The following is a 23,727-nucleotide window of genomic DNA, read 5'->3' as shown; positions in this document are numbered from 1 at the left end:
GACATGCTAGAATAATATTGGGAATTCCTTAATAATTGAAAACAAGGGCCAGTAGGGAGTGAGGGTGTAGTGCTTTTAATTTTTAGTGCTGACTTATATAATTGCTTTAGTGAGCAAGTGCCAGGTAACTTGAGTGCAATGTGTTACAAGCAACTAAATGCAAAAATGACAAACAATAACTTTCTTTCAAGTGAAACAAGGAAATAAGTGCAGTAAGGAATGCAGATATCACTAGTGATCCACAGAAGCGCTGAGAAGCCGCGTATTAGGTGGAATTCGCGTTCCAGGGAAATAACAAGCAAACAAACAACAAGCACATAAACAAAGCTAGATTCAGCAGGCCTGGATCTAGTCTATGCTACAGCAAACAAGGTGTACCAATTTCAGTAAGATACAGTTCAAATATTCAGGCACTATAAACCTTTAACCAGAAATTCCCAGCTCAGAAGGGCAGAGTCCAGCCTCTTCTCCCACAAGAGTGCAGACCACGAACCTTCTTAATGTAAAATAACTGGCCTGAAGCCCAAGTGCCTAAACCAGAACTAATACACTTGGACACTGGGCTCTCAATCAGCAGTTCCCAACTTAGAAGGATGAAAGCTACCTGTCCTCCCACCACAGTGCTTGCCACAAACCTTCCTAATGTAAAACAACTGGTCTGAAGCCCATGTGCTTAATCCAAAAGACTTAGAATGATAGCTACACTTTAATCAAGTTACAACCAAGCAGTAATAAATACAATTGAATACTTTAGAGAATGTCTGGATTAGTGCTCAAGTTACACAAACAAAGCTAGATCCAGCAGGCCCGAATCCAGTCTATGCCACAGCAAACAAGGCGCACCAACTTCAGTAAGAAGCAGTTCAGATATGCATGCGCTATAAGCCTTTAACCAGAAATTCCCAGCTCAGAAGGGCAGAGTCCAGCCTCTCCTCCCACAAGAGTGCAGACCACGAACCCTCTTAATGTAAAATAACTGGCCTGAAAGCCCAAGTGCTTAAACCAGAATTAATACACTTTTAGAATAACAGACACTGAGCCCTCAATCAGCAGTTCCCAACCTAGAAGGATGTAAGCTACCTGTTCTGCCACTACAGTGCAGACCACAAACCCTCTCAGTGCAAAACAACTGGTCCGAAGCCCAAGTGTTTAAACCATCCTAATGTATTTTTTGAACTAACATAAACAGTCAACAAGGTCAAAATTGGGACTGGGTATATACTTCATACCCTTTGTTAATAAATCGAAATGTGTATGATGTATAATTATATCAGAATAGTTGTAAATATTAAAATTATTGTATGTATATACTTTATCTGTAATCACAATATCTCTAACCTGCTTGTTATTGTCTTGTGCTTCTACCACTGTTTGTTCTTCCACCAATACTTCTGCTTGGTTCTTGTATTTGGGTGGTAGTGTTGTTGTTGAGCTCTGTTCTGAAATGGTTGTCCCTGAGCTGAATCGTCCCTGTGAAAATGTTGTTCCCTATAATATTGTGACCTATCCTGAAAATTCCTTTCTACCTGTGTTTGGTTGTATATCTTGTTGTCATACTTAATTTTTCCTTTTTCCTTAGACCATATGTAAGCTGAATCCTTCCTGTATTGATCAACATCTCTTTGTATTTTTTTAGACTTTCTATCACAGGTACTACATATCCATTTTTCAGCTATGTGAAATTGTTTAGTGTATAATCTTTCCCATTCGGAAAATAACAGGTCATTGATTATTTTAGTATTAAGATTATCAGTTTCTTGTACTAAATTGTACAACTTCTCATCATTATATTTTATAAGCAGTCTCATAAAATTAAAACCACATTCATTAAAAAATTGATTAAAGAGGGGTAGTTTCCATATTTATCAAGGATATCCACACCTCCAGGTTAGTGGCATTGCACGAAGTATCGGAGACCATCCATGTGCAACTAACAGTGGTCAAGACTGCTTTTCAGTTTATAGCATCCTACAGACCACCCTCTCAAAGTCAGGAATCCCACTCGGCTTTCCTGAAAACATTGGAGAACATGAAGATCTCTCCGAACACCATTATATTGGGCGACTTCAACTACCCAAACATTGACTGGGAGCACTACTCAATCCCCAGCACCTTAGCTCAAAGGTTCCTGGAAATTATAAACTCAAATGCTATGGAACAACTAGTCACCACTCCCACAAGAGGGGACAACATACTAGACCTGATCATTACCAACATGGGGACTCTATGCTCCACACCAAAAGTATATCCCTCATTGGTAAGATCAGACCATAAATTAATTTCACTGGATGTCCACATCCTGACCCCACCCCCAGCCCAGAAAACCACAGTGAAAAACTTCTCAAAAGCGAACTTCTCACTTCTCAAAACCGAAGTGGAATCCTTCAAGGCCCCAGGGCCAGTGGAAACTACGGCCCAAACTGCAGAATCCTATATAAACGCATTCTACGGACATCTCCAGGAATGCATGGATCATGCTATCCCAAACAAAACCAAGACCCAATCATCCAAAGGCAGGCGTCCAGTCTGGTGGACCCCTGCCATAAATAAACTGTACAACAGAAGTAGGAAGCTACTACATGATAGAGCAAAATCCCTAATAGGGAAGGCATCTCTGATCAGTACTAGCAAAAAATTACGATCCTTCATAAAATCCTCCAAGGCCAGCTTCGAGAGAAAAATTGCACAGGACACCAAAGGCAATCATAAGGCTTTTTTCAGTTATGTTAGAAACCTGGGATGCAACTCCCAGACTTGTTCTGAGTTGATTCTAAACGACAAAAAATACACTGAACCCACAGACATCGCCAATATTCTGGCAGACAGGTTCAGTGCAAACTTCTCCCCCCAAAAGAGCGAGTATCTATCCCAGCAGAGGGCTTCCTCCCAAACATCTCTGATTCTCAGGTGAAGGCTGCCCTCTCCAAAGCAAAAAACACTGCTTCCATGGGACCAGATGGCGTCCCAGGTTGCGTCCTACATGAACTCCAAGAGGAACTAATCCCTCATATAAAACAGCTATACAATCTCAGCCTCACTGCAGGATATGTGCCCACAGAATGGTGTACAGCAACAGTGGTCCCACTCCACAAAGGTGGAGCCTCTACGGACCCTGGAAACTATCGCCCCATAAGCCTGACTAGCTTAGTCTGCAAGGCTATGGAAAGGATCATCATGGAGCTCATAAACAAAGACATTGGGGACCTACAGACACTAGATCCTACCCAGTTCGGCTTTGTCAAGGGCAGATCCTGCCTTTTGAACCTGGTTGACTTCCTCAAAAGTCACCAAAGCCATAGATGAAGGGAAGGTAGTCCACACAGCCTATCTGGACCTTGCAAAGGCATTTGACACAATACCCCACTCGGGCATCATAGATAAGCTATCCAGCTTAAATATAAACCCCTATGTCACAAGATGGGTCGCAAACTGGCTCAAAGACAGAACTCACAGAGTGAGAGTTGCTGGAGCCATGTCAGACTTGAAACCGGTCACAAGTGGTGTCCCACAGGGTTCTGTCCTGGGACCACTCTTGTTCGGTATATACTTTTCTGAGGTACAGGCAAACGTGGGAGGACTATGGCTCACCAAGTTCGTAGACGACTGCAAACTGGGCGCCATAATCAACTCTCCAGCTGACACAAACATCCTTCAAAAAGGTCTCACAGAGACAGATAACTGGTGCCAGTGCCGTGGTTTAAAGCTAAATGCCAAAAAATGTATAGTCATACCCTTTGGCAAAAACAATGTGCCCACAAATTACCACATAGGCGGAAACCCATTAAGTACAGAGAAAGTTATTAGGGACCTGGGGACCCAAGTTGATAGCAATCTCTCCTTTGAAAACCACATTGCCAAAGTGGTTAGAAAGACCTTCTACATAGCCCACCTCATCACGAAGGGTTTCACATCTAGATCAAGAGAGGTAATCGTGCCTTTATTCATCCCTCATCAGGCCCATCATAGAATACAATGCCCCTTTTGGGATGTACCTTACCCGACACCTGCAGCAATTAGAAAGACCCCAAAAGTATCTCACCAAGAGGATCAAGGGTCTCAAACAGATGCCATATGCTGCTCGGTTAAAAAAACTCCAGCTCTACTCAGTTGTATACCGCCTACTTCGAGGCGATCAATGCCTGACATACAAAGCTATGTCAAATCCAGAATTAATGGACATGCTCCACTTCAGTAAATCTAAATCCCTTAGAGCCACACACTCGAGGGACTTGAACCTCAGCACAGAAATAAATAGAACTTGCTGGAGGGACAGGTTCATAACCCAGAGGCTCCCTTCGCTCTGGAATAGAATTCCAGTTCATGTGAGGCAGAGCACCTCACTGAATCTCTTCAAGAAGAATCTCGATAGGTGGATGGGGGATCGTAGGTTTATCCCAGGGATTACTCCCGTGTCACTATTAGACAGAGGCACAGTAAACTAAACCTTAAAAAGGGCACAGTATACTCAAATCAAGGGGTGGCGTAAGCCATACAGAATCAGGCTAGGCTTATAATTGCCTCAGGGCAGATAGCCTAGTATGAACCTATGAACCTATGAACCTATAATACCATTATTAGTTAATACTAAGCCCATAGGTTATTTAAAGAACCTTAATCCCATTGGGACTATTTTCATATCAATACATTAGAGTAAATAAGCATTGTCAGCTTTCAATCTATTTATGCTCTTTAGTTTTTTGCCCAACAAATAAATCATACTTTTTAAACTCCCAACATTACCCATGTTGGGAGAACTGATATTTTGATTATGCTTAGTACTATCAAAATTACAGTTTGTAGTCAAAAATTGATTAAATTGAATGTCTTTACTTATTGTACCAACTCTTTCTGAATGATTGACAGAATGAGTATTGGTGAAAGCAGTACCTTTATTATGTTGTGTTGTACTACCAGTAACCGAAGTAAGTTTTTAATGGTAGTACTATTTTTGGCTTGGCGCCAGTTCATTTAGCCTCTTCTTCCACATCATAGATCGAAAAATCTAAAGTAAAATCCGATAGGTTGATCTTCCTACTATTCAAGGGTTCAGTGATATCCAATACATTGCCTGTCTCCTTCGGACTGCATCTGTGGCAAATGCCTTGTCCATTGGGTATGAGAAAACTGTCATTGTCCGTATCTCTCTTCCCTAGTGAAGCAATATGCTTTCTGTTCTTAGAATTGGTACTACATACTAGCTTGCTTTCACCCGATGACCAAACATCACAAACAGAAGTGTCCTTCCTAATGGAGCCAGTGTTAGTACCATTAGTATTAAGACTATCTGAAACTTTAGGTAAAAGAGATGGATTCATAGCATGACCATTGCTATGTAAATTGTGTACCATCTCAAATAGTCTACTTATTTTGCCCTTGAGTTACACAATCTCCTCACATTGACTGGAAAGGTTCTCCTTCTTGTCTGCAGTTTCCTTTGGTGGTGCAACACCGATGATATCCTGGCTGGGAAATAATAACTGAATGAACTACAAAAAAGAAAGCAACTGATATATAAACAGTCTCAGAATCACCAATAAGTGTTTCACCACTCATACAGCATAAAACTGATTTATTGCAGCAAAGCACGAAAACATTCCAATAATAACATTGTAATTAACTACATAAGGTTAAGCGCTTTCACCCAAACCACTTTGGGCTTCTTCAGAACATTTTAAAAACAATGAAAAAAGCTTATATACACTTTTTGGCGCCAAAAACTTTGAAACAGTTCAAGAAATTGTATCCAATAGTATATACCAGCAAATTAATCAACCCTCCAAATCCGTGCATAAAAAACATGAATTGAATTTATCCTAACTGTAAAGTCTAAACTGATGAAAATTTCATCATAAATATAGAACTGAAATGAAAGAACAGTCACCTCTCTGGATAAATGCTCACGAGCCAGAAAAAAATAAAGTAAAAACTAAGCAAAGACAACTGGCTTTGGGCGAAACAAACAGTAAGCTTCAATCCTCTGGTACAAAAGTAACTCTCCGATTGAGTGATGAATAAAAAATTTTTCTTTAATGGTGTAGAACAAAGACAGACAAGCGCTTTCGCTATAATTAGCTTCCTCAGGTCTATATGGAATAACATAAAACTGTCATTTATATATACAAGCCCTACTATCAATTAGGCAATTCATTTCTCATTTAAAAGGGAAATGCTTAAAACTGTATTCAGAATATTCTTAAAAAACATATATATACTAATTAAAATATTGTAAATAGACAAACATATTCACAGTAGTATTATAGAGCATGGTGAATAAATAAATAATGCATTAATAAATATCTATACATATAATCAAATTCATATCAATATAACCAAATTTATATTTATATTACCAAATTTATATGGTAGTCAAATTATATGGTAATCATATTATGGTACATTGCTGATGAATATCTAATAATTCATTCATGGTTTAATAGATACTCTTTCATTCAGGCCTGATGCATGACCCCCAATATAGTGTATCTTGCGGTATGTCAAGAATGTACTAGTTTTTATGTAGGCAAAACTAACCGCAAATTCAGGGATCGCATTAGAGAACATATTTACAACATAAGGAAGGGGTCCCCGAATAATGCACTAGCCAAACATGTAATTGATAATGATCCATCACATCACTTTTTGTTTAGAGTGTTGGAAGTTATACCCATTGATATGAGAGGAGGTGACATCAACAACCACACTGAGGATAGAGAAAATGACTGGATCGTACGTTTAAGGGCAGATCATGGATCAGGCCTGAATGAAAGAGTATCTATTAAACCAAGACTAAGAAAGAGGAGGAAAATCAGATAAGATGGGTGTTATACAATAAGACATATATACATCTAAGGAAATTTTGGTATATTTACATTTACATATATTTTAGGATATTTTAGGATGTTTTAAATATGTCATCATTAGTAAACATATTATATACCAGATAGCTAACATGCAATATTCCCTGTATATATTTGTATGTTTTATGTATAGATTTTAACTAAGTTAACTTATTGGTATAAAATTGAGAAGGAAATTTTATTAGGCATATATGTATGACCAATATGTATCATTGTTGATGTATACACATGAATGAATTATTAGATATTCATCAGCAATGTACCATAATATGATTACCATATAATTTGTCTACCATATAAATTTGGTAATATAAATATAAATTTGGTTATATTGATATGAATTTGATTATATGTATAGATATTTATTAATGCATTATTTATTTATTCACCATGCTCTATAATACTACTGGGAATATGTTTGTCTATTTACAATATTTTAATTAGTATATATATGTTTTTTAAGAATATTCTGAATACAGTTTTAAGCATTTCCCTTTTAAATGAGAAATGAATTGCCTAATTGATAGTAGGGCTTGTATATATAAATGACAGTTTTATGTTATTCCATATAGACCTGAGGAAGCTAATTATAGCGAAAGCACTTGTCTGTCTTTGTTCTACACCATTAAAGAAAAAATCTGTATTTATCACTCAATCGGAGAGTTACTTTTGTACCAGAGGATTGAAGCTTACTGTTTGTTTCGCCCAAAGCCAGTTGTCTTTGCTTAATAAATATAGAACTGTTCAACCATAAATTGTCAACCTTATAAATTACTATATATAAATAAAAATTTGTATAAATGAAATATGTATGATTAAAATACTATATAAACACTTAATTAAATCTAGAAATGACATGAATAATAAATCTCCTAACTATACTCTACAATTGATATAAAATGTATTAATAAATAGGCATATGATTCCTATGTGACATATCTTGAAACTAATAATTAAAATGTACATCTATTTACACATACTAAAGATATGATTCATTTAAATAATAACCACATGGCCTGCTATAATGAATGGTTGTATTGTATGTTATAACCCTCTTTCTCACTAGAACTATCATTGTGATGTTAAATATGAAGTACCTTATTAGTGCAACATTTCCAAAATGGGCTTACATGGGATATGATCATTGAGACCAGGGGGGGTAGTTGCATCCAAATATATCTGCCACTATACTTCCTTGTAACTCAATAAGGTTTTGTGATCACCTCCCCTAGGGTCCGTGTTGATTATGTCTAAAATGGCAAATTTAAATTGATGTAATTCTCCTTTCTTCTCAATATGTCTATATAGTGCATTTGTGGTGTCTTTTGTTCTTATACTATATGTATGATCATAAATCCCAACATATGATGCAAAATGTTGTACAATATGTTAATCAGGAGTGGACAATCTCGATGTGCTTATCGAATTAGCAGAAGCCTTCAATGCCTGGGGTTATCACGAGAGATCCCCAAACCCTAACTCACATGCATGCAGGTGCCTGCAATGAGGCCACAGGTCTGCCACCAGTTTCGTCAGCCCTATGCCTAACAGTACCTGCCCAAGGGCTGAAAATACAGCCATAGCCTACCACCTCAGTGGTAATGGGAGCAGCAGCGACAATTCCCTATCCTAAACCATGCAGAATGGCACCACACAGGTAAGCCAATAAGAACTCTCCCTGGACAGCACAGAAAGGGAAGGGGAACCCCACAAGCTCAAAAGTAAAAGCATTATCAATCCCATGCTGAACAATCATATCAGTATTTTTGCTAAAGTTTGCGAAACGGAGATCAGAACTACACTCCATAACAAACCCACCACTTATACATCCAACCTCAATATGCAGGAAAAATGCACACTTCAAAACCTGTGCCAGTCTGAACACTTAAAAGTGTTAAAAGCGGACTAAGGTGCAGGTATTGTGGTCATGACAAAAGCAGCATATAACAACAAAATGTTAAGAATCCTCTCCGATGACCAATGCTACTGCAAGGTCACTAAAGAAGAGGTACTTGACAAATTCAAAAGTATCAATGCTGCTCTAATTTACCTAACCTACCACAACAAAATATCTGAAGAGGAATTAGACTTCATGGCAGCAGACTCCCCTACTGTAGGTAGGCTCTTCGGCATACCGAAGATCTAGAAAAATCCCACATACTTACCCATGAGACACATTGTCTCTTCTAAATGCACAAAGACAGAATACATCTCACAATTGCCAGATTTTTACTTTAACCCCTTTGTACAAACATCGAAATTCTACCTCAAGGAATCGTGGAACTTTCTGCAAAGAATCCATGAAATCCAAACCAGCCACAGCAACAAGAAACTCACGCTAGTTACTCTAGATGTTGTGGCACTATACCCAAGTATCCCTCACAAGCAAGGGATACAACCAGTGAAAGAATACCTAGTCAAACACAGAAATGTGTCACAAGAACGAGCAGACACCCTAATCACGTTACTACTGTTAGTCCTGGAGAACAATTTCTTCTCATTTGAAGGAACTGTCTACAAACAACTCAAAAGAGTTGCTATGGGAGCCAAAATGGCCCCCTCCTACACTAATCTAGTGCTTAGTGCCTGGGAAGAAGACACCCTGACCACTCTCCAAGGATTTCAACAAGCCGCATTGTATAGGAGGTACATAGATGACCAGTTTGTGCTTTGGGAAGGCACCCATCAGGAACTCGACCAGTTCCTACTAGAGATCCAAAACAGCATGCAATTTCTTGATTTTACAGTGGCCGGTACAGGATCTCAAATCAATTTTCTTGACATTACCCAAAGCCTAAATGAAGAGACAAAAGAATCCTCTTCAAATTTATTCAGAAAACTGATGCACAGTAACAATCTACTTGACTACAGAAGCCTGGCCACAAAAAAAGGAACGTCATTAAAGGGCAATATATGAAGATCAGCAGAATTGTCAGCAATGATGATCAATTTAAAAGCAAAAGCCAGAATCTCAGAGATTTTTTCCTAGAAAAACAGTACCCCACAGCCCTTGTGGACAAGATCACACAACAGGTCTCTAAGTGCCGACACTCCAGGCACCGTCCCATCCTCATCTATGGCCTTCCTGAACAAGCTAAAACCAGCAACAGCCTTCAACATAGATTTCCCATCCCAATCTCCACGGATGCAGTGAGCATAAAAAAAGACTCTGTCCCACAACTGGGACATACTTAAATGCAGTCCAGAACTACACAAAACTCTGGGAGACACCCCAGCATTCACCTACAAAAGAAGCAAACCTCTAAAAACCCTACTAGAAAAGAAAAGCGCCCTCCCTGAGAATAACACTGGATCACATCCATGTGGGAATTGCATCTGCTGCCAATATATTGCCACAGGAGACAGTGTCAAGGTAGGAAATTACACAAAACCCATCCACCTACATGGCAGCCACAACTGCAACTCTAGCAATGTGGTATACCTAAGTAGATGTGGTCACTGCAAGGCCTTCTATGTAGGTATGACCACTTGCAGACTGAGCAACAGAATAAAAGAACACTATCAAGCCATAAGAAGGGCTGATAGCAAAAATGCCTTAGGAAGACATGCTACGCAATGCAACAACCCCCCCCCCCCAAATTTTACTTTCTCAACCAAGAAAAAGTCTCCACTTTTACCAACGATTACATCACTCCACTAGAAGTTAGAGAGCTGAAATGGCAAATCATATTAGGAGCAGATAATTTCCCTGGCCTGAATAGCAGTCTGAACATTAAATGTGTACTAAAGTGGATCAGGTAACATTAACCGGGTACCTCCCATTCAACCTAGTTATAATGACATCATATTAGAGTTTATATACCTTGTTGGAATGCACTTATACAGATTTCTGAAGACGTTCAGAGTACTGTAATAATAAAGTGAACAAAAGGGCTCAAATCTCTATCTGGCATCCACGTGGTTTCTTCATTAACAGAATCACCTTTGGTTTCTTATCCTTGCAAATATTTATATATATATATATATATATATATATATATATATATATATATATATATATATATATATATATGGATCTAGGACTAATTACCAATGACACATTTAAACGAAACTGAAACGGTCAAGCACACTTCTGTAAAGGTGCTTTTTCACTAAAAAAGTAGCAAAAAAAAAAAATTTAAAAAATATATATATACATACACACACACACACACACACACACACACACACACACACACACACACACACACACACACACACACACACACACACACACACACGTGGTATACTGGCAGTTGGTTGAATGTACCAATTGTCAACAGGAAAAAAAACAGTGGAGCTGATAAAGCTGATGGCTATTTTTTTTTGAGTGTGAGATTCTGGTACAGTGGGGATCAGGGAACATGCCTTTTCCTCACAGTACTGCAATTTTGGAGTTGGTACATGGAGGTGCAGAGGCTTGCCCCCTACAAAAAAATATAGGTAGGTACTATGCTATCGGCCTTAGGGCCTATACAAGCTTAGCTAAAAAGGTACCTTGGCTTTTACCACCCAAGAAAATTATTTTCCTGTGCCCCTGTCAAGCAGAGCCACAGAAGTGATCCACAGGGTGAATTTCCTATATCTCCCATCCAATCATCAAGATTTGTCTTGGAGTGCTAATGAGGAGCTCTGTTTGACATAGATAGGTAGTTTATTCCAAAGTATGGGAAGCCTCTGGGACAGGAATCTATCCCTCCAGCATGTTCTGTTTATTGTGGTGACAAGGTTTAGGTCCCTAGAGCATGTAGCTCGGAGGGATTGGGATTTCTTTAAGTGGAGCATGTCCAACAGCTCTGGGTTTGACATAGCTTTGCATGTTAGGCAGAGATTGCCTCTGAGTAGGTGATATGCGACGGTGTAAAGCTGGAATTTTTTTGAGACGGTCTGCGTAGGGCATCTGTTTGAGGCCGGTAAACCTCTTTGTGAGGTATTCCTGCAGCCTTTCCAGTTGTTGTAGATGTCTTGTGAGGTACATACCAAAAGGGTTGTTGTACGCTATAATGGGTCTAATGAGTGATGAGTAGAGGGGAACAATGACCTCTTTTTTCCTGGATGAGAAACCTTTTGTGATGAGGTGTGCCACATAAAAGGACTTCCTGACTACTGTGGCGATGTGATTATCAAAGGAAAAGACTGCTGTCCACCTGTGTCCCAAGGTCTCTTATCACACTTTCGGTGTTAAGTAGACTACCACCTATGTTGTAGCTGATGGTTACAGAAGTTTTACCAAAGGGGATGACAATGCACTTTCTGGCATTGAGCTTGAAGCCATAGCTTTGACACCAGGCATCTGTCTCAGTGAGGCCCATTTGTAGGATATCGTTAGAAGTTTCAATTATGGCTCCTAGTTTGCAGTCATCTGTAAATTTCATTAGCCAACGACCTTCTGTGTTAACCTGTACTTCAGAAAAGTAGATATCAAACAGGAGAGGACCCAGGACTGAACCCTGTGTTACTCCACTGTGCACCATTCAGTGAGTACAAAGCCTGAGGTGAGGCTATGATTGAACATGGTGCTTGGGTGGGGTGCCAGTTCATTCTGTAGTTCATGTAGAATGCAGCCTGGGATGTTTTCAGGTCCTATGGATGCTGTGTTCCTGGCTTTGGAGAGTGTGTTTTTCACCTGTGCAGCCATGATTACAGGAACTTTGCATTCTTCTGGATTAGAGATGGGCCCTTGAGGGGGTGTGGGGGTAAAGTTAGCACTGAACCTATCTGCCAGGATATTGGCAATATCAGTTGGTTCTGTATATTTAGTGCAATTGTGCTGCAACTCAGAGTAGATCTGAGTGTTGCCATTGAGATTCGTGACATAGCTATAGAATGCTTTGTGGTTGTCTTTAGAATCAGTGGCAATTTTGTTTTCATAACTAACTTTGGAGGATTGTATGAAGGATCTCAGCTTCTTACTGAGGCTGACCAGGGAGTTCTTCCAGTCATGGGATTTTACTCTTTTTTGCAACAGTTTCTTTCTTCTGTTGTAGAGTTTGTTTATGGCAGGGGACCACCAGATTGACTTCCTTTTTTTGGAGGAAAGCAACTTGGCTCTGTTAGGGATAGCACAATCCATGCACTCATGTAAGTGCTTATAAATTGCATTTGTGTAGGATTCAGTAGTTGTACCTCTATTGTCCGTTTGCATGGGTGTCGAGAAGTTTGCCACTTCTGTCTTACGAAGCGTGAAGTTGGCTTTGGAGAAATTTTTTACAGTAGTTTCCCTAATGGGGGTGGGATGTGGATGTCTAGGCTGATTGGCTTGTGGTCGGATATGACCAACAAGGAATTGACCTCTGGTGTGGAACACTGGCCGCTCATGTTGATAATGACCAGGTCTAGGGCATTCCTGCCCCTGGTGGGGGTGTGGGTAAGTTGATCCAAGGCGTTGGAATTTATGAATGCCAGAAAATGTTGAGCAAAAGAGTTGGTACATGAGTAGTTTTCCCAGTTAATGGTGGGGTAGTTGAAATTGCCCATTATTAGGGTGATGGGTTGTACCCTAATATTTTCCAGTATATCAAGAAATGAGGAGTGGGAATCTTGGGGCATGGTGGGGGATCTGTAGCAAGTTACAATTTGGATTGCGGTCTTGCCCAGAGTTAGTTGTACTTGGATAATCTTGGATGCATTATGCTGAGAAACTAGCCTAGAGGTGTGGATATCCTTAATGAATATGGACACGCCTCCACCTTTAGTGTTTTGGTCCAGGTTAGGTGGCCGAAAGGTGTGGTATACATTATTGCCTGGCAATGCAGGGGTGCTCTCTGGAGCCTTGAACCAGGTCTCTGTCACTGCACAGATGTCAGTTGAAGTCAATCATTTTGTCCTTGTACTGTGGTATCATTCTGGGTGATGGCAGGATGCTACTCACGGCTAGGATCATACCTGCCTGGGCTACAAGATCGGAGAGCTCCTCCATGTCTCTTTTCATGTAGTCCAGGGAGATACATCTCAGGTCATTCACACCAACATGGACAATGACAGAGTCATATTTGTACTTGTTGTGGACTAACCTGAGTGCATGCATTATGTGGCAGATTGTGGCACCCAACAGGCAGCTGACAGTAACTTTCTCCTTGTTTAGCCTGGTGAGTGTAACATCATTGTGCCTGACTATAGAGTCACCTATGACTAGAGTGTTAGGTACGTTGTTATGCCTTATGGGCTGTGGCTGAGTGGCACACTGAGTTTGTGGGCTATGTGTCATTTGGGTTGTGTTGGGGGGGGGGTGGAGGTTGCATGCATTTCTGTCTTTGAAGGTCTCTGTTGCTTGAGCAGATATTTATTGAGAGCCTCCACAAATGTAGGTGTGTGTTTTGTGTTGCTATGTGTGTGTTTTGGTAGTGTAGGTTTTGAGGGACTATGTGATGAGTGTGGGGTGGTGCAAGTGTTTACCTTCTCCTCTTGACTGTCTAGTCTAGTCTTGGGTGAAGAGCGTTTTGCTTCCAGTTTGGCTATATAAGTGCATCTTTCACAGGTTGTAGTGTTGGGTGGTAGGAGGAGAGGGTTGTCTGTGTATATGAGGCAATTGCTGCATTGCCACAAGATGCCCAGATTCATCAGTTAGACAGGAGAAAACTAATTTACACAAATTAACAAATAAAAAGCTAAAAACTGAGCCCCATTCCAGCAGTATTCGATCAGACAAATTCTAACTGCACACGCCTGCTACTAGGGTGCAGGGGAACCGTCTCCAAAAAAAAGATGGTCTGAATTAGTGCTCAAGTTATACAAACAAAGCTAGATTCAGCAGGTCTGAATTTAGTCTATGCTACAGCAAAGAAGGCATACCAATTTCAGAAAGAAACAGTTCAAATAAGCAGGTACAATAAGCCTTTAACCAGAAACTCCCAGCTCAGAAGGGCAGAATCTACCCTCTCCTCCCACAAGAGTGCAGACCACAAACCTTCTTAATGTAAAATAACTGGCCTGAAGCCCAAGTGCGTAAACCAGAACTAATACACTTTTAGAATAACAGACACTGAGCCTTCAATCAGCAATTCCCAATTTAGAAGGATGTAAGCTACCTGTCCTGCCACAACAGTGCAGACCACAAACCTTAATGTAAAACAACTGGTCTGAAGCCCATGTGCTTAAACTGAAAGGCTTAGAATAACAGTTACAATTTAATCAGGCTAATACCAAGCAGTAATAAATGCAGCAGAATAAATACAACTGAGTACTTTTAAGAAGAGGCAAAAGCAAAATAAAGTGCAAATTGTATTTTTTTTTTTTTTTTAGTAAAGTGCAAGGAGAGAGGAAGGAGGAACCTAAGTGGGTTGACCTTCTCAACTGTTTTCTCTGTATTAAGTAGAGTGAACACCAGACTGGGAGGGGTGTCCCAGATCAAATTTACAGTAGGGACGGGCAACTGCAAAGCCACCAACTATGACAACTCTACAAGAATAGAGTGGGACGGAGGGGGAAAAACTGTTTCAGGACAGATGAGAAACATAAAACAATGCCAGAAAATATATAAAATAATGCAGTCAGGCAAACAATAATTCAGTCAGGCAAAATTAAGACAATGCAGAACTCTGATAGGTTAAAATACCAAGAAATATACTTATCAATCAGCGATATATTTCCAGATTGTTTGAGAATCACACCAGCCAGAACCCAGGAGTTTCCAACAGTGTATTAATATATATAAATTGTCCTAGTGACATCCAGGTAACCTCAGATAATTAATTTAGATTATATTGAAAAAGAACTGCACAAAATGGATCCAAACAAAGGACAGGGAGGAGACAGCATTTGTAATAATGACCTGAGAACACTTTGTCATGAAATTGTAGAACCATTACATCTGTTATTTACTAGGTTGTGTAAATATGGGGAGGTTCCTCATGATTGGAGACATACACTTGTTAAACCTGCCTTTAAGTGAAAGGGAAGCAAGACAAACCCAGAGTCATATAGTCCCATAATTTTCTGTTCATGTTGTGGAAAAGTAATGGAGAAGGTTATATTGCATAAATTGTCAGAATTGGAAAGGTTGGGATTTGAAACCATACAACAGCATGCATATGTTGAAAATAGACCCATTACCATGTGTAACAAGATGTTCTATAGCAATATAATTACAGCAATGAATGAAAAAGTGTGCTATGATGTAACTTATATAGATTTAACTTCAGTATTTGATAGGGTCATGCACAAAATACCGATCAATAAATTAGAACAACTAGGTATTGATATACTCTTGATAAGAATGATAGCTGCATGACTTACAAACAGGACATGGCAAGTATCACAGCAATTGGACAAGTGAAATTTGAGGTTGCAGTCAGGGTGTCCAACAGGGCTCTGTCCTAATCCCTTACTTGTTTAGATGGTATTTTTCAGATCTATCTTTTTCAACTGTGGTGTTCTACAGTCTGTATACAGATGTCTTGAAAACTGGTAAACTGATTACATGTGTTACAGATGGGGCATGTCTGCAGAATGACCATTTGGGCACAGGAGAATAATATGTTGGTAAATACATAAAAAATTAAGCATATGAGGTTTGGGAGACATAAATTGAAAGGTGAATTCTTAATACAGCACACAGTGGCCGAAACTGTAGATTCATTTAAGGACACAGGTATATGAGTAGATAAAATATTGAGTTTTTCTAATCATATCAGCCAATTGGTTCATGACAGTTATAGAACTATAGGTTGTATAAAAGATTTATAAATTCTAGGAAATCAGAAAATGATGACGTCATTGTTTGTTAGTTATATTAGACCCAAACCTGAATATGGAATAACAATATGGAAACCTTATAAGAAAACAAGCATGAGTAAACTGGAAAGAGTACAACAGAACATAACAAGGGTATCCATGGATGTGAAAATGTAAGTTATTATGAAAGACTAAAATATCCGAATGTGTACAGTGTCTGACATAGATATTTAATGAAGAGACCTTATTTAGGTATATAAGGCATTTAAAGATAACTCCCTCTGGGAATGTCTGGGTTATCAAAAAGCAGTGGAGAATCATCGGACAACCTATAGAAAATCCTATACGAATGAGAAGTGTACTAATTGTTTCACTGAGAGGGTAGCTGACGGACTGGATACGACCACATTGCATTGAAGCAAGCACTAATTTAGATATTTTTAAGAACAACCTGGACACATATTATGAGAGCAACTGTTTAGTATATTGGCAGGCTAGAAGGGTATTGCTGCCTGTGTTGTAAATATTTGTATGTATGTATATATCTATGTACATATATGCACACAAACACACACACACACACACACACACACACACACACACACACACACACACACACACACACACACACACACACACACACACAAATATACACACACACAAATACTCACACAAACTTAACAATGAGCATTTATAAATTGCCATGATAACAACGTATATCTGACACAACATATGGATATTTTATCTACCTTAACCCATTGCATATCATTAGGCATTTATCTTCACTATGTGTGTGCCATCAAACTATTCTCATCACACTTTGTATGGCACCCATCAATGTAACTCAGCCCCATTTACACACAAAATAAATTGCATACAAAACAAGCTTAAATAAACCCATAAAAATATGTTCATGTTATAGAAACAAATCTTTAAGCAATGCATTCATCTATAAAATAATGCTAGTGAAATATATCACATCTGCACATGCATCTTAACTGCCTTCATATTTTTGGTCTATTCCAAATAAAATGTGGGGTTTTCTGGCAAATCACTGAGGTCTGCAATCACTAAAGGATGACATACATTTGAGTTTCAGACTTCAAATCCTTCAGGAAAAAATGCATGCCAAGACAAATCCTGTTATTCTAGCTACTTTCTAATCTTATAAAAGTAAAACTGAAAATCTGTCCCTATTTTTTGGGCCTTTGTCTTCCCATTATTTTAGGCTTTGTTCAGATTTCTTGCACTAAGAGACTGAGAGGTATTCGTCTGCAAAATAGCTAAAACAAAACACCACTGACATTGACATATACTTGTAACCACACATAATTCAATGCAAAACAGAAGAAAAAACCTAAATACCTAGTGTTTCTTGCTTTTCCCCCTTATAATTCCCCAAATTACAGATACTAACTCTATAGGTCAGGATTCAAAAAAGGCCAGTTGTGGCAAAAAGGGTCCCTTAATGTGTTTACAGGAACCAATGATTTAGAGACACATTAGCCAAAATGAAGAAAGACCTCATTATTTACTGATTTGCATGGCTCTGAATGTCTTGGTGATTACTGCAAATTCTTTGAAGCACTTTGGTATGGTAATCATAACTGGTCACCCATGCACTGCATTGCCACTGGCACATCCCAATTTACACACACACACACACACACACACACACACACACACACACACACACACACACACACACACACACACACACACACACACACATACACACACACACACACACACACACACACGCACTGCCATACCTCATTCCTGTCCTTGAGTTAACAGAACATCCTCAACGTTGCCTCTTATTTTTTCACCATTCCTCGTAAATCATGAATGGCTGACTTCAGCCAATAATACCAGGTAACTGAGTTTCATTCTTCTAATTGTTCAGAAATTCAGCATGATGCAAGACCTGCTGTTCTATTAACTTTTACAGAGGATTAGACTAATATCGAAAAGGACTGCTTGATGTTACCTAGTGTTCCACATCTTTGTCCAGAAATCCTGAGCACTGTCCTTGTAAATCATGGGCCATCACAACCTGTTAATAATGACATTAGAGTTTCAAACTTTATATGTCCATGCTATGCTTCTTGCTGCAAAATATGTGTTCTGTTTACTTTGTAACTGTCTTTCATACTTCAAAATCTGTTGTTCTATTAATGTTTCAAGTCACTTAAGGTAATATTTAAAAGTCCCTAGTGTCTAGTGTCCTCTCCCAAGTATTACACAATTTGCTTGTTAGTCAACAGGAGTTAAGAGACATGGCAGCCGTGTCCATACACACACACACACACACACACACACACACACACACACACACACACACACACACACACACACACACACACACACACACACACAAACACACTCACAGAACATCAAATACACACTCTCCTGATTGCACTCACAGATACACTTACCCATTCATTTAAACACGCACACAAACAAACACCTACCATTCCTATCCCCTAAACTACACCTGCACTGCACCCCCCAGGAGACACACACACACACACACACACACACACACACACACACACACACACACACACACACACACACACACACACTCATCTGAGTCAGCTCATACCTCTGCACACACACACATACACCCAACACTGCCTGCCCACTAAACTCCACATTACTTACCTCTAATGTGAACCCAGTCATTAAAAGTAATGGGTGAACTCCAGCTTTAGGTCTTGTTACATGGCTGGCGGTGGTGATGTACACAGGCAGTTCCAGCCAGGGCAGAGCACATGACTCATTATCATATGTCTCTCCTCCAGAATGCTTCATTTACATTTGCAGTAGGCTGGAGAAAGAGCTCACTACAGTGCTGTACCTCATCAGGGTATACAATGTGATAGTGTTGTCTCTGAATCAGAAATGGCTACTGCCAGTGGTAACAAGGGCTTACCTCTGATGATAACATTTTTGAAATCCAGGGAAAGTATTTTAACTCACGTTAAAAATGCAAACTATAGGAAGAAATAGAAAAGACTGGTATGATAATATTCTGAGAAAGTTTTATTGTGTGAATCCTTTCAGAATCAGATATTATTGATGCTATTTGAAAGAAAAAAGTGAGATGTAAACATATAGAAATGTGTCATGATTTTTTATGGAAACTTACTATTAATAAGTTACAAATGAATGGAAGTACGCTATAGAAAATAGTGATACAATGACTATTTGTTTTGGCTTTGTAGACAGTTATAAACATCAGCATATGTTTTCTGTTCTGTAGATGTGACGCTAAATCAAGGCCCCATCTGCCTGAGTTGGTGGTAGGTTAGGTAGATGTAAAAGATCCTGGTGCTATGGGCAAATTTCTCCTAGTCAGCATGTATGCCACTTGGGTCTCCCATGAAGAGAAACCAATGATCTAATGAGAGCAAGACAGTCAACAAAGTGTAAATAAATAAATGAAAGAAAGAAATCCTTGTCATGTGGAAGAATTAAGAAGGTGCAGGGAAAATTATCTGAAAAAACGTATTACACAACATAAAATATAAGACATTGACAGGAACATGATCTTCATGGCTATTACAGACAGGAATGTGAAAAAAATATGTTCAGAAGCTAGACAAAATGTTTTAGATTATTTTGGAAATCTGGAATAGCAGAAAAAAATAAAATTTCATTTAATAAAAAATGGGCTCATTGGAGATATTAAGAAAGATGGGATTTTTGTTACTGCAGAAAGGATGGGGGGGGGGGCTGAATTCAAAGATATACATATATGAAGGTAGGTAGATATATATTATTTTATATCTTGATTAAGACAGATGATGAAATAAATTGTGAAAATGTGAACACAAAAGTTCTTTTTATTTTAATATTTAGATAAGTCTACATGTAATTAATATAAATAATACAGAAAAACAAAGAACCCCTAATCATCTCAGTAAGAACCCTCAAATCTTTTGCATCCACCTCAGCTACTACCAACTCAGGCAGATTGGGTCTTGGTTTATTGTCTCATTAGAAAGATGCCACAATCAGGAGTGTATTGCACTGCATATCGGTAACAGAAAAACAAATCTAGTTGTCTTAGGTGGGAATAGAACAAGCAGCTTTTTGATCCTCCAGCACCAAGTGGCCTCCTGATAGGCTACAGCGATTTGTTTCACTTTCCATGCCATCTACAATTCAGAATACAAAATCAGTGACCAGACTCTTGATTGTACCAGTGGACACCTACATAATGAACATGAGCAGCATATTCAAGAAATATATAAGAGCCTAATGACCGAATTGTGAAACTTGTTTGATTACCTTACCTGGTAATGTTTCGGTTCTGCATACCAGGTATAGCATATGATAAAAGGCTGTAAGCTTTTCAACAGGCATTAACCTTGAAATGTACTTATACTAATGGATTTATTAATGTAGATGTCACACCAGCTGAAATTAAATTAAAAAGTAGTTCCTCTTTATTAAAAAATACTTTGTATAACAAACAAATGGTACAGCCACAGATATGTGCTTGATTCCCAATTATGCAACAACCTACTGAACTGATGGGAACAAAAGTCCACTTAATTGCAACCTTTTCTTGTAAAACTAGTAAAGAACTCATCACTCATTAGACCCATTATAGAGTACAATGCTTCTTTTGGTATGTACCTCACAAGACATCTACAACAACTAGAAAGGCTGCAGAAATGCATCACAAAGAGGATTACCAGCCTCAAACAGATGCCCTACACAGACAATCTCAAAAAACTCCAGCTTTACTCTGTCACATATTGCCTACTCAGAGGCGATCTCTGCCTAACATACAAAGCTATGTCAAACACAGAGCTGTTGGACATGCTCCACTTAAAGAAATCCCAATCTCTCCGAGCTACACGCTCTAGGGACCTAAATCTTGTCATCACAATAAACAGAACATGCTGGAGGGATAGATTCCTGTCCCAGAGACTTCCCATACTCTGGAACAAACTACCTATCAATGTCAAACAAAGCTCCTCATTAGCACTCCAAGATAAATCTTGATGATTGGATGGGAGATAGGAAATTCACCCCGGGGATCATTTCTGTGGCTCTGCTCAACAGAGGCACAGGAAAATAATTTTCTTGTGTGGTGAAAGCCAGGGTACCATTTGGGATAGGCTTATATAGGCCCTAGGGCCAATATCCTAGTACCTACCTATGAACAAGAGCATTATAATCGATACTTTTATCATAATAGCTGGATCATATTTATTTATGCAGAAATGTAGAATATTTGGACAACACAAATAACAGCTATGGATATTCAGATACCAATAAGTAATGCCTAAACACACAGATGGGTGAAACATCTAACTTGAAGCATTTTTGTAATAGTAATCCCCCCTACCCCCCCCCCCCCGAAATGTATATATACCAACTCTATGGTCACATCAACTTGAAGAGGGGAGGAATCCTCCAAAAGAAGTGAACTGTTGCCAGCACACTCTTAGAAATCACACAACACATGATTTCCTCTGGGGAAACAGTGTTCAACGTTCTGCCTGTCACTGTTTTTTCTAGTAGACAACTGAATCTTAGGAAATTCATCTCGACCAACTGCAGAGGAGCTGCGAGTTCAGGTTTCAGTTCTTGATATTTACTTTATAAAGATGGTTAGTTTAAAAGTCAGCTATTTCCAAAACACGCAGATTGTGAGCCTTTAGTTGCCTCCCATTTTAGGAGACTGAGGAGAAATGTACCAAATGACAAGTTTTGACAGACAGATGGTGATTTTATGGCATGGGCAAGTGGTTGGGGTTTTGTGAGTTTTATTAACTGCAGTTTATTAAATTACATGAACTTCTATTGTGTGACAGGACAGTGCACAACAGTGTTTTTTTCTTGTTTCTCCACTATTGTGCAACCATCGAGTTGGAAGTAAGGGGTGAGGGACAAACATACCACATGGGGAGTGCACGCAATGGGGCTTGCTTCTTTATGGGAAAAAAAGAACAAAATCTTTTTTTCACATTTTTGAATTATGCTTCATAATATATAAAAAGTCAGTAAAGACTATCTTGCTTTTGGATCATTCAATTGAGTGTATGTAAACTGATTGGAAGTTATGTGGTAAGCTGTATGACAGATGAGTTACCGCAAGATAATGACAGAAAAGCTTAGACCGAATAATATACATTGTTGACCAGAATTGACAAAAAAAATTTGCAAAGGACAAGAAATTATATTTATTCTGGCTTGTAATTCCTAAAATGAAAACTATTTTGTATTTTAAGGCAGAAATAGCAAGTTAAATTAGATCCAGGGACCAAAAAATTAGATGAGGTAATACTACATGTTTTCTTCAAGAGAGTAAAGATGATGCAATTTTGCATGGAGTGTACATAATAAAAGGAGTGAGGCTTGGTTTGTGGACAGTAGTGAAAGACAAGGAATGGCCCTGCAATCATGATTAGAGTCAGCCGCAAAGGCTATATTCTGGATGAAAGTCAATAGCAAGAAATGTAGGCAGTGGCAATAAAACTGATTTTTGTAAATGAATAAAGGAGAGCTGCGAAAGGGTTATTATTGCTTAGGTATAGTATGTTGTTTAGTTTATTGATGAAAAGCCTGAAATTCAGAACAGAATGCTTGGTATAATTGGTTTAGTCAATGCCAATTTTTAGTGTGTCAAGTTAGTGAAGTTTCTTATGTTTGTCTATTTTCGTAAGCAAGTTGATTTTTCCATGTAAATAACAGAGAAATGTAAAAGAGGCATTCAAGCTCAGGTGTGTTAAGAGGTTTGGTGGTGTGGAGATAATTTGGAATGTCAAGATGTGATATTCATTACACTAGATTTAGTAAATGGATATTTGTTTTGGAAGGTTGGATGAATTTTTAAATATTTTTTGTGGATTTTAGTTAAGTATGGGCTGGGGAATTATTTGCTTATGCAGAAATGGGATGTAGTAAAATAAAATTAGTAAGGAGTGTTTATTTTAATTTTATAACATTACTATAAGAATATCTGGGTGTCTGATATGCTGGACTTGGGGAGGAAGGTGAAAGTAGTTGTGAAGTATGATTTGTGAGCTGTTATTGAGAGATATGGGAGATGTATACAAGTCAGAATAAAGTGAATAAGGAGATTTGTGAGAAATCGACCTTTAAGTGGGTCTGTCAGATGATGTAATAATGGGAGTGGCTAGGTTAGTATAAAGATGCGGAAGGGTGTAGTGCT

The sequence above is a fragment of the Protopterus annectens genome, chromosome 13.part0, assembly GCF_019279795.1.
Source record: "Protopterus annectens isolate FY-2018-M chromosome 13.part0, PAN1.0, whole genome shotgun sequence".
Lineage (NCBI taxonomy): Eukaryota > Metazoa > Chordata > Ceratodontiformes > Protopteridae > Protopterus > Protopterus annectens.
The sequence above is the reverse complement of the archived record's forward strand: the minus strand, read 5'-3'. Positions refer to the sequence as shown.